We start from the raw sequence: 12,484 nt of genomic DNA, 5'->3' as shown, positions 1-12,484 counted from the left end.
GGAAACATAAGTCAAGTGAAGCCTTATTTTCATTCTACTACACGTAAGAACATACAGTAGAACGAAATGTTGTATCTCACAGGGCCACGGTGCTACATACAAATTAAACATAATTATAAATAAATATATAAGCACCAACTATATAATGATGATGAAAACCTAAAACGTTCACATGTGAAAGCCGACAAACCAGGAAAAAGAGAAACTATTTTGTGGTCTCTCGTCGTTCTGAAAGCCATGAAACCCAATTATCGAATCTGAGGGATAAAACACCAATAAAGTTTAGTAATGAACACTCAATTTTTTTTCCTCCTAGAAACAAAATAAACCAATGGTTATATACCTGTAACCAGACATTAGCATATAAAAACACAAATATACATTCCATTACATTCCATAAAGAAAGTCTTTCTTATTTGTTTTGGAACAGTGCACTTTTTGAAAATACCAAAAAATTGTTGAGCTCAACTTTAATTACTACCACGTGGATTTTTGTTTTATGGTATACCATTAATTTCCCAAAACAAAATGTATTCACCATGGTGAGAAAAAAATTAGCAACTCGTAATAAACCTTTTAGCGGTACCATTTATCTACAAATCATAATACCTCACCACAAAGAACCTCTCCAGCACTCTTTCTTCTGGAAAACACATTTTAGTAAATACACATTTCAATTCACTATTACAGATATGTCTCTTTTAAGATTAATCTTGGCTCAGGTAAGTTGCATGTCAATACCATTCTCTGTACACTCTCACAGACTTGGTCAGAAAAAAGAGGGGTTAAACATGAACTCTACACATACCAGCATGTATTCTATAATAGCCTGTACTTCCTCTTAAACCCATAACATCTGTTTTGTAAGGTTGAAATTCTTTCAAAAATTCATTCCATTTCATTAGCCCATTCTCAGCCTGTATGGATGCATTCTTAGGATTTTGGAATGGGACCCATGATGTAGGCGGTTCATACTTCTTACACCTAGGCCACTTTGCAAAGCGCAGAGTACACTTCATAATCACATCTTGTGGTCCTATATGGATTATGTTTACCGACTCTTTCACTGGAACTGGATAGACAGAATCTCGCAATGTGACCAAATACGCCACATAAGTGACATTTTTACTTATCTAAAGTGGTGCAGCATCTCTTAATGACAGGCTTTGTTTTAGAGGAAAGTGGGATGGCTTTTTCTGGATTAGTAGTTTTTACCTGCGGCTTACAAGATATAGGGGCAATTTTTAAAGAGCTCTTACCTTCCAGGGATTTATTCTTGTTGGTACATACCTTAGGTGTGGAGGATGTCCCCCTGAATTCAGACCTACCCAAATCAGTTGCTCTGTTATCTCCTCTCCTGTCAGCGAGACAGAAAGTGCCCTTCTGCCTGGAAACTTTCCTCCCTTAATGCCAGTATGGCCATTTCCTTTCCATGTCCTGCTGCTCTGCCTTCCTCTTTCTGTACCTCACAATCCCCTGTAATTCACATTTTACTGGGGTATCAGATGTTATTTTGTGGCTCTCCCTTTTTGTCAGCCACTAAAAGGTGACAGTTCATGTCAGTCCCTGAGCACTCTGCTGACCAGGACTGGGCAACTGCATAAGGCCCAAGTCCTGACAATTGCTCCTTGTCTCCCTGATCATCACAACTTTGTTTCTGCATGTCCTTACGTTCAAGCATTGTTTGGAATGACTTCTCCTTAAATCCCATAGTAAAAACATTAATTTCCTCTCTTCTATTCGCTGACTCCAGCATCCATATACTCCAAGCATCTTTTTTATATGGCCGTGCCATCTTTTTGTGTTGAGCACAGTACAGATCTTCCCACACTTTAAGCTTGAATGTACCTTTCTTAGAAAATCTCTTTTCAGTCCAACTTTCACACATATGTTTTACCACCCAGGGCCCGTATTTATCATCTCTTCCATTGGGGTCAGTTGGTAGGGTTTACCCCACTCAGAACCCTCTTTGAAGCAATTCTATTACCCATCCTTACAGACACTTGGACCCTGATTTCCCAACCTTTTATAGGATGCTCCCCCAGAGGTAGCTACCCTCTGGCCAGTCACTGGGTTGACAGGTATTGCCCCTGTCCCTGTTGCTTCTTTTCACTACTTGTCAGAACGATATTTTCCCTGTTCGTGACAATAGAGAAACCTGGAGATTTTCCCGAACACTTTAGTTCAACCACCCCCGTTGACTTTTCCGACGTATTCTAAAAAATGGTTTAAAGTAGGGCTATTAGTTTTGTTATCTCAAGAATTATGAGAGCAAACTTGGATAATCAAGAAAATATATGCATGCTTGGAGTAAGCTTACAATCCCCAGTTAGTAATTGCAACGAAGAAAGATTCATACACAAGATCATTCAGTGTGATGAAACTAGTGCAGTTTGTCATGCGACTTTGGACACATAAAGTTGCATCACAAGGCACAGCCCATTGATTTCCATAGCACCCTTTCAAATATATGCGACTCAAAGCCGCAGCGACTTTGAAAAGGTACCTGCACCACTCTGATGTGACTCCGACCCAGAGTATAAATTTGGATCAATGTCTCATTCAAAGCTACACCACAGTTGCACTAAAGTCGCACCTCACAGTCACACTCTCAATCATGCGACCTTGGAGTTGTACCAGTGGAAATATAGCCCTATGTCTACAGGTGCGTTTCAATCACAAAGATTGGCCTAATCTCATTCAAAGGGTCAACTGAAATTGCTTTTTGGCAGAGAGGCACATATCCTTTTCCACTGCCTCCAAGATTACAAACGGAGCCCTTATCATTCGCACTTAAAATTTCATTTTATATATATATATATATATATATATATATATATTATTCAAAATCAGTCTCATCAAAGTATTAGTATAGACTAAAGGTAAAAAGGAAAGTTCTGAGAGGTTTGCAGTGTAGGTATTCAGACGGGAGACATAAAAAAACGCTTAGCGTTTCTGGAGTTAGGACTGTATAGCCCAGCTCTGTCTTCCATACAAGAAATAACATTCACCCAGACGTTAAACTTCCTCACACATGGGCACCATATGGAATAGCAATGTTCATACCTCACTTCATGATTAATGATACATAAAATAAGTGATTAAAACCTTTTGTCTATATAAGAATCAACAAATGAGGTTGTCGCTATTACGGATAAAATTAAAACGAATGATAACTGTGCGAAAAGAATGACAATCAAATTTATTTAAACTTACTATTGTACAGAAAAGAAACTTGTATTAATCAGATATTACCAACTATAACATAGATGATACAACCTTAAAACAAAGATTTTACCAACGATACAAAGTAATACTAATAGGAAAATTACTATAATGGACCTACAAATGCTATAATTATATCAGGACAAATTGTAGGACAGGAAATTTACAGAAAAGATGAAGTTACACACCAAGAAAGTAAAGGAGATGCATTACAGAGAGAAATCTTATGTCCCCATACTTCTTAGACCACAAACCAAATAGACTGAGTCAGGGGTGTGTATTCTGATATGTACACACTTGTAAAAACCCACCCCTCCTCACCCCCCTTCCATATGCTAAGACTGCTACATTGAGCCAATGGGGGTGGGAGGCTGTTAGAGTTTCTTTAATCTAATATCTAATATACTGTACATTAATTAACAAATATTAAAAAAATAATGAATGGATTAGATCTTTACGGAATAATTGAGATATATATATATATATATATATATATATATATATATATATATATATATATATATATGTATATATCTTTTAGTTATGGAAAAAGTGAAATTATATAGACTCTTATACTTGTAAAGGTATACAGTATCTCACAAAAGTGAGTACACCCCTCACATTTTTGTAAATATTTTATTATATCTTTTCATGTGACAACATTGAAGAAATTACACTTTTGCTACAATGTAAAGTAGTGAGTGTGCAGCTTGTATAACAGTGTAAATTTGCTGTCCCCTCAAAATAACTCAACACACAGCCATTAATGTCTAAACCGCTGGCAACAAAAATGAGTATACCCCTCAGTGAAAATGTCCAAATTGGGCACAAAGTGTCAATATTTTGTGTGGCCACCATTATTATCCAGCACTGCCTTAACCCTCTTGGGCATGGAGTTCACCAAAGCATCACAGGTTGCCACTGGAGTCCTCTTCAACTCCTCCATGATGACATCACAGAGCTGGTGGATGTTAGAGACCTTGCGCTCCTCCACCTATCGTTTAAGGATGCCCCACAGATGCTCAATAGGGTTTAGGTCTAGAGACATGCTTGACCAGTCCATCACCTTTATCCTCAGCTTCTTTAGCAAGGCAGTGGTCGTCTTGGAGGCGTGTTTGGGGTCATTACCATGCTGGAATACTGCTCTGCGGCCCAGTCTCCGAAGGGAGGGGATCATGCTCTGCTTCAGTATGTCACAGTACATGTTGGCATTCATGGTTCCCTCAATGAACTGTAGCTCCCCAGTGCCGGTAGCACTCATGCAGCCCCAGACCATGACACTCCCACCACCATGCTTGACTGTAGGCAAGACACACTTGTCTTTGTACTCCTCACCTGGTTGCTGCGACACACGCTTGACACCATTTGAACCAAATAAGTTTATCTTGGTCTCATCAGACCACAGGACATGGTTCCAATAATTCCATGTCCTTAGTATGCTTGTCTTCAGCAAACTGTTTGCAGACTTTCTTGTGCATCATCTTTAGAAGAGGCTTCCTACTGGGACCCATGTAGACCAATTTGATGCAGTGTGCGGCGTATGGTCTGAGCACTGACAGACTGACTCTCCACCCCTTCAATCTCTGCAGCAATGCTGGCAGCATTAATACGTCTATATTCCAAATGCAACCTCTGGATATGACACTGAGCACGTGCACTCAACTTCTTTGGTCAACCATGGCGAGGCCTGTTCTGAGTGGAACCTGTCCTGTTAATGGTCTTGGCCACTGTGCTGCAGCTCAGTTTCAGGGTCTTGGCAATCTTCCTATAGTCTAGGCCATCTTTATGTAGCACAACAATTCTTTTTTTTAGATCCTCAAAGAGTTATTTGCCATGAGGTGCCACGTTGAATTTCCAGTAACCAGTATGAGAGAGTGAGAGCGATAACACCAAATTTAACACACCTGCTCCCCATTCATACCTGAGACCTTGTACCACTAATGAGTCACATGACATCAGGGAGGGAAAATGGCTAATTGGGCCCAATTTGGACATTTTCACTTAGGGGCGTATTCACTTTTGTTGCCAGCAGTTTAGACATTAATGGCTGTGTGTTGAGTTATTTTGAGGGGACAACAAATTTACACTGTTATACAAGCTGTACACTCACTACTTTTCATTGTAGCAAAGTGTCATTTCTTCAGTGTTGTCACATGAAAATATATAATAAAATATTTACAAAAATGTGAGGGGTGTACTCACTTTTGTGAGATATTGTACATATTGTTATAAGCTTCATAAACATTCCTATGGAGAACCAAACATGTGTTAGTAATTAGGAATCTTAAGCTGGGTTCTCACCTTTCCCTATCACATGAGGAAGTATTCACATTTCTTAAGATGTAAAAGGTTATATTTTAGTTAAGATTATAAATTCTTTATACTACACTATTTCTTGATTAGGATATTAATAAGAACATTGGGTTTTCAATATATATAAGTATATGTAGTATTTGATCTTATGTTAAAGGAAACTTATATTGTATACGTTAAATGGTTTCACACACTGTTCTTGCCCACTCCTCAGGAATGCCAATGCATAGAAACTGAGCAACTCCTATCATTACGTTAGGTGGTTAAAGCCCACGGTTTTCTGTAGAACTACAAGGCAATTGAGAACCTTAAACCAGCCTTTTTAGGAAGAAGGGGTCAAATTTTAGGAGTAAAAGCTTGTAACAGAAGGACAGTTAGTCAGATTTTGCTAGACACCATGAGACATTGAAGGAAGCTGCCACAGCTACACACACACACACAAAGATACACATCTGATTCAATCTTCATCTTAAGAATATAATTACAGAATTGATTTTATTTTTACATTCTACATTTGGATATTGTTTTGGATATTGTTCTTGTAATATTTTTGCTATTTTATTATTAAACCAATTTTTCAGTTTTTACACAAGAACTGAACGGATTTAGGTTCAATAAGTTTTTATTGCATATAAAATAATTTTCCAAACGGAAGATGAATACATTAACAAGACCAGATGCTCGACATCGGACAAACTGGCTTAATAGGAAAGGAACATACATAAGCAGAAAGGTGCAATATTATGCATTCTGTCGTCAATATGTAGATAACTTGGTGTCTCGACAACTTTCAGAGCTTTTGCTGTTAAATTTATTAACAAAAATTCCCGAGATCTGGACGCCCCAACGGGATCATGCTGCGTCCAGATGTCAAGGAACTCAAAATATACAGACAGGTAATATAAAAGCCAACAGCATATATACATTGGCGTGTTGTCTAGTATGCTGGGTGTTTTGAGAAAATTAATGCTGAAGATCAGAATACTTTGGGTTGCAAATCGTGGCTATAGATAGCCAAAGGGGCTAGTATAAGAAAAAAGAAAAGAGATAGTATGCAGGGGAAAAAAAAAAAAAAGAGGGGGTGAGGGAAGGGAGACTGGTAGGGTAGATAAGAGAGGGGGAGAGAGGGGAGGAGGGGGGAAAGGGAGACAGCGAGCCTCGTCCCAAATTGGAACCTCTACTTCTAGGGTGTTTGATTTGGGTTGAGTGGTCCTGTACCCTGACCAGATGCACTTGTGTCTGTGAGTCTGCGTTTTAGTTTATCTGAAGTAGAGTAATGCCTCCAGATACTCTAGATGAAGGAGAATTTTGCGTATTTGTCTATGGCTCTGGCTTGCATTTCCTCCATAAGCATGGTATTGTTTATCTCACTCACCCACTCTATGAGAGATGGGGGAGTGGTGGATTTCCAGTGTGTAGAGATTAACTGCCTTCCAATACTGAGAAAGAATTTTAGGAGGTTGTGTTTTTGTGACTTAATTTTGCCAGGTAGTATGGAGAGGAGAGCAATAAAAGGAGAGCAGTTTATCATAAATTTCGGTATAGATCTGGAAGATTTGAGTCCAAAATGGATGGATCACATTGCATTCCCACCAGATGTGGCTATACGTACCCTTCTCTGAGTTACATCTCCAACAGATGTCGGTGGTTGATGGAAACATGATCCTGAGATTCGTTGGTACTCGATACCATCTGGATAATACTTTATAATATTTTTCCTTGGTATAGCACGAGATGACTGCTTTGTGGGTAAAGAGAAAGGCTTTACTCCATTCAGCAACAGTTATTTCCCTCCCGAGCTCCTCTGACCACGCTTTGGTATAATTGGGTATGGTATCATGAGTGTGTATGAAACTCTAGAGTCATCAAAATTCACTGTAAGTCACATTAATAATAAGGTCTATCATTTTCAGGGCTCAAATTTCCACATCACAGCTGACAAATCAGACACCTAACAGTTTTGACACTTTTTGGGGACCAGTGACATTATTACAGTGCTAAAAAAATATGCACTGTCACTGTACTATTGACACTGGCAGGGAAGGGGTTAACATCAGGGGCGAAAAAATGGTTAAATGTATGCCTAGGTTCTGCTTACTAACCATGGGGGAGGTGCTTTGAATAGGGGAAGGCAGGAATCTGTACCTTCCCCACTGTAAGAACGACAATCTGCCTTATTTACATAGGCAGATTGTCGTTGTGCCTGTCTCCCGAACGATCGGCCCTGGACCCGCTGATTGGTCCAATCACAGCAGACGCGGGTCGCAATGAATACAAAGCTTTCTCTGATTGGCCGAGTCAGAGATTGGGACATCATCAGTCTGCCTCTCTGACTCTCGGAAACGCTGTATTCATTGCTAGAATACATTGCTTTCTCTGAATGGCTGAGCGCCAATCAGATAGACTTTAATGTGTTCCAGGTATGAGACTGGCAATCTTGGCTCAAACCCAAAACACAGTGCAGTATGCCGTATGTAGCCTCAGCTACATACGGTTTTAAATGCACATCCAACAGCCTCATATGTTAGTGAGGGACATTGTTCGTTTGGGCCAGCTTGGCCCATACAAACTATGTAAACTGTATCAAAAGCTGATGCGTGATTTTTTTCTCTCACTCTAAACGCTGCTCTATATTAGTCTATGGAGTTGATTTAGTAAAACTGGAGCGCTCAGAATCTGCTTCAGCTGTGCATGGTAGTCAATCAGCTTCTAACTTGTTCATTTAGGCTAAATTAGGCTACTTTCACACTGAAGGCGGTTTTGAGGCATTTTAGCGCTAAAAATAGCACCTGTAAAACGCCTGAAAACTAGCTCTCATGCCTCCCCAGTGTGAAAGCCAGAGTGTTAGGAAAAGTCCCGCAAGCAGCATCTTTGGGGCGGTTTGTAGGAGTGTCTCGGCTGCCCAGGACTCCCCTCTTCATTGGCTGAGACACCAGCACGGTGCCATTGGCTCCCGCTGCTGTCAATCAAAGTCAGTCAGCCAATGAAGAGAGAAAGGGGGTGGTACCAGGTTGCAGCTTCCTGTCTAAATGAACACAGGGAGCTGTGGTTCAGCTCAGGTGCCCCCAAAGCAAGCTGCTTGCTCTGGGGGCACTCAACAGGAGGGAGAAGCCAGGAGCATTGAAGAGCGACCCGAGAAGAGGAGGATCTGGGCTGCTCTGTGCAAAATCAACTGCACAGAGCAGGTAAGTATAACATGTTTGTTATTTTTAGCTAAAAAAAAAAACAAGGCTTTACAAGTTATAATTGAAATCCCATTTCTGCTGATTTCATCTTCCAATGTTTGCTTTGTGCTGCTAGTACTGTTTTTATATAAAACTTTATAACTATGTTTTACTGATTTTAACACTGGCATTTTCCCATAATGCACTGACTGCTTGATGCACTTTGTAACATTTATAATACTGACTGCACCCCACTTGGTACAGCACCCTGAACTTTTTAAGTGTCTAGCCAATCTAAAGCCTAATGAGTGGTGGAGTTATAACTGAATTTTCTGGTAATTACAGGCAGGTTATGGCTTGAGGAAGGTTTTCTGGCTTAATTGAATTTTCAGGAGCAGTTATTGATTTTGTGTCGGCTGGTTATGGGTTATTGTTTTTGATCTTTCTTGTTAGTAAACTGACAGCATTTGGGTCATCAGAGCAGAAAATGTTATTTATGTATTAATGGATTGTAGTGCGTCTGACAGCTTATAGATCAATAGTACACAAAATGGAACAAAATACCATCTAATATCAGAGTATGATAATATGAGAAATGATAATGATTACTGATGTTGTGTAGAAAGATGCATTAAATTATAACTAAAGACAGACAACAGAACCAATGTTTTACCACCTCTCGGCTGCCCACAAACTGTAAAATAATAGCTGGACAGGCTGTTCACATGCTGTTCATTTGCCTTGCAGCCGCAGCATTTTTAACTCTGGGTGCAGAGTTTGTCAAACAGCACTGCTTGTCAATCACACTCACTGGGGGTTATTTACTAAAGGCAAATCCACTTTGCACCGCAAGTGCACTTGGAAGTGCAGTCTCTGTAGATCTGAGGGGGACATGCAATGAAAATAAAAAACAGCATTTTAGCCTGCACATGATTGAATGATAAAATCAGCAGAGCTTCCCCTCATTTCAGATCTTCCCCTTAGATTTAGAGCGACTGCACTTCCAAGTGCACATGTAGTGCAAAGTGGATTTGCCTTTCGTAAATAACCCCCACTGAGTTCTATGCTTGCAGTTGCAGCGCGGTAGTGTGGCATTAAAGGGTTAAATCAGGAGGTGAGAAGATGAGGTAATATAATGCCTTTTTACTGCCTGTCAAATGCCGCTGAAAAGCGAATTCAACATGGACCGCTCTTCAGAGCACACCATACTCCACTGGACGTCTGAAAGCACCCTTACAGGGCCATTCAGAAGATGAGAATACCAGCAATCAGAGTGATCTTGCTAGCCGCACAACCAGCTGTACAAGATTAAGAATGCAGAATAAAGTACAGTGCCTTGAACAAGTATTCATACCCTTTAAAATTTTCCACATTTTTTCATGTTACAACCAAAGCGTAAATGTATTTTATTGGGATTTTGATGTGATAGGCCAACACAAAGTGGTACATAATTGTGAAGTGGAATGAAAATGAGAGCCTCTTGAGCCCCTCGGGAAAGAGAGCCCTGACTGATGGGGGCATGGCCAGGGAGGAGTTACACTGAATTTGGTCTAACTCAGGATTGGTACGTGGGGGGACAAAGGGTTGGGCCTGAGCTCAGGAGTTTGGCACCCCAGGGGATTATGGTCCCTTTTCGGACGGAAGCATGGAAGAGCTGCCCACCCTCCTACCCTATTTTTGATGGTATGTCACAGCGTGTTGCGGTTTTGGTGACCTTGCCAGCAAATATGGAACCCTTTTTTATGCCCTGATGGTAATTGGGAGATTGACGGCCGGTCCGGCACTTATGGTAAGGACAGGCCCCTCCTTCATCTCCCTTTTACATTTGTAGTTGAGTGCTCACAGTGCAACTGTGACTGGCACAGTTTAAAAGAGTTAATGTTATGTTTGAGTTAAATAAAGCTGTGGCCTTGCCCTTTCCAACGTTAATGGTTGTACGTGGTTTTTATTGAATGGGAAGAAGGGGTAAGGTACGCTAAGCGGTATGGTAATTTGGATGGGACCTGGGCTTATTGCACCTCAGCAGTCATGATAAATGGTTTACAATTTTTTTTACAAATATATATGTGAAAAGTGTGGTGTGCTTTTGTATTCAGCCCCCTTTACTCTGATACCCCTAACTAAAATCTTGTGGAACCAATTGCCTTCAGAAGTCACCTAATTAGTAAATAGAGTCCCGTACACACGAGCGGAATTTCCATCAAAAAAAGTGTGATGGGAGCTTTTGGTCGGATATTCCGACCGTGTGTATGCTCCATCCAACTTTTTCTGTCTGAATTTCCACCAACAAAAGATTGAGAGCTGGTTCTCTATTTTTCCAATGGAAAAAGTTCTTGGCGGAAATTCTGTTCATCTGTACGCAATTCCGATGCGCAAAAAACATGCATGCTTGGAAACAATTCGACGCATGCTCGGAAGCAATGAACTTCATTTTCTCGACTCGTTGTAGTGTTGTACGTTACCACGTTCTTGGCGGTCGAAAGTTCAGAGAACTTTTGTGTGACCGTGTGTATACAAGCCAAGCCTGAGCGCAATTCTGTCGGAAAAACCACCCAAGATTTTTCCGACTGAGTTTTCCGCTCGTGTGTACGGGGCATTAGTGAACAAACAGCATCATGAACGCCAAGGAACACAACAGACAGTTCAGGGATAACGTTTAAAAGCAGGGTTAGGTTATAAAAAAGATCCTAAGCTTTGAACATCTCACGGAGCACTGTTTAAACATTCATCTGAAAATGGAAAGAGTATGGCACAACTGCAAACCTACCAAGACATGGCCGTCCACCTAAACTGACAGGCTGGGCAGGGAGAGCATCAATCACGGAAGCAGCCAAGAGGCCCATGTAACTCTGGAGGAGCTGCAGAGATCCTCAGCTCAGGTGGGAGAATCTGTCCACAGGACAAATATTAGTCGTGCACTCCACAAATCTGGCCTTTATAGAAGAGTAGCAAGAAGAAAGCCTTTGTTGAAAGAAAGCCATAAGAAGTCAGTTTGCAGTTTGCGAGAAGCCATGTGAGAGACACAGAAAACATGTGGAAGAAGGTGCTCTGGTCATATGAGACCAAAATGTAACTTTTTGTCTCAAAAGCAAAATGCTATGTGTGGCGGAAAACTAACACTGCTCATGACCCTGAACACACCATCCACACTATGAAGCATGGTGGTGGCAGCATCATGTTGTGGGGATGCTGCTCTTCAGAAGGGACAGGGAAGCTGGTTAGAGTTGATGGGAAGATGGATGGGGCCAAATACTGGGCAATCTTTGAGGAAAATCTGTTAGAGTCTTGAGACTGGGGCGGAGGTTCACCTTCCTGCAGCTACTAAGATCTATGAAGTCATGCTAAAAAAATGTGATAAAATATGTGTATAAATACTGAAATAAATAATAATAAACAAATTCTGTGTAAATCACGGGAATATTTGTATTATTTAAACACATATTCACATGATTTTTCAGTACAATTGTTTAGTGCAATTTTTGAGTGCATTGGTATCAGCGTATTTGCACGTTTTATCCTATATATATTGCTTTATATATTTATGGTATTTGGAGCACTCTGCACCTCTTTAGTAATTTTCAGTATATTTAGCACATTTTTATGCATGTGTGCAGTGCATTTACACAGAATTTGTTTATTATTATTTATTTCAGTATTTATACACATATTTTATCACATTTTTTTAGCATGACTTCATAGATCTTAGTAACTGAACAGTGTATTAGAGCGCATCAATTTTCATTTTATGCATTTTCCTATTTATGGGTTTCTGAACCCTGTTC

Source organism: Aquarana catesbeiana, linkage group LG03, assembly GCF_042186555.1.
Source record: "Aquarana catesbeiana isolate 2022-GZ linkage group LG03, ASM4218655v1, whole genome shotgun sequence".
Lineage (NCBI taxonomy): Eukaryota > Metazoa > Chordata > Amphibia > Anura > Ranidae > Aquarana > Aquarana catesbeiana.
This window is presented reverse-complemented; position numbering follows the sequence as displayed.